Here is a 1376-nt window from a genome sequence, read left to right as displayed (position 1 = left end):
TAGCCTGCAGTCTCTTTACAACCAAAAGCTCTAAGATACTATGGCAAAAAAAGACTCTTTGGAAGAAGCATTTCTTTAAAAATTGAAAGTTAATAAATCTCATAAAATGCCCCAAAATACTAGTCAATAAGTGTATGGATATTCACTGGTTTGTTTTTTTTTTTAGACAGAGTCTCACTCTGTCACCCTAGGTCAAGCGCAGTAGTGTCACTGTAGCTCACTGCAACCTCAAATTCTTGGGCTTAAGCAATCCTCCTGCCTCAGCCTCCCAAGTAGCTGGTACTACAGGCACACACCACAATGTCCAGCTAATTTTTTCTATTTTTAGTAGAGACTAAAATTCAAGCATTGAAAGGTAAATGCACAACTGGGAAATATCTCAGGTTTTAATCACAAAGTTGAAAATAAACGGAAGCCTAGCATTATGAAGATGTTGTAATAATTTGGGGGAGGAAAGAGTTTGAAAAGTATCAAGTTCCTATTATGGGCTGGGTGAGGTGGCTCACACCTGTAATCCTAGCACTCTGGGAGGCCGAGGTGGGAGGATCACTTGAGCCAGGAGTTCAAGACCAGCCTGAACAACATAGCAAGATCCTGTCTCTACAAAAAATTTAGCCAGTTGAGGTAGAACATATCTATAGTCCCAGCTACTCAGGAGGCTGAGGCAGGAGGATCACTTGAGCCCAGGAGTTTGAGGTTGTAATGAGCTATGATGATACCAGTGCAGTCTAACCCAGGTGACAGAACAAGATCTGCCTCAAAAAAAAAAAAAAAAAAAAAAGTTCCTATTATGTTCCTTAAACAGGTTGAGAATCCCTAATCCAAAAATCCAAAATCTCAACTTTTTGAGTGACAACATGATGCTCTTAAGGAAATGCCCATCGGAGCATTTCGAATTTTCAGATTAGGGATGTCCAATCAGTAATAAATTCTGTAAATATTCTAAAATCTGAAAAAAATCTGAAATCTGATACTTCTAGTCCCAAGCATTTTGGATAAGAGATGCTTAACCTGTATTGAACACTAACGAAGATAAAGCAGGTATGAGACATCATCTCCTTCCTGAAAGAACTTCTAACATAAAGCAGTGTTTCTCAATTCTGGCTGTGCTCCAACACTGTGAAGCTTTTCAAAAATAGAGAGGTCCATTTTTCTCCCCTGAGACCTTCTTGATCAGTCTCTGGCTTCTGTACTTTGTAAACCTCTACTAGACTGAGTGTCAGAAGATGGTTAGGAATTAGGGTTAATTTTGTAGGTGTGATAAGTAATTACGAAAGAAAATGTCCTTTTTTATTTTGGGGGTGGGGCTGGATACATGCTGAAGTGTTTGGGGGTAACGCATCATGGTGTCTGCAATTTACTTTACAATGATTCAG

Source organism: Propithecus coquereli, unplaced genomic scaffold (assembly GCF_000956105.1).
Source record: "Propithecus coquereli isolate 6110/MARCELLA unplaced genomic scaffold, Pcoq_1.0 Scaffold239, whole genome shotgun sequence".
In the NCBI taxonomy this organism is placed as follows: domain Eukaryota; kingdom Metazoa; phylum Chordata; class Mammalia; order Primates; family Indriidae; genus Propithecus; species Propithecus coquereli.
This window is presented reverse-complemented; position numbering follows the sequence as displayed.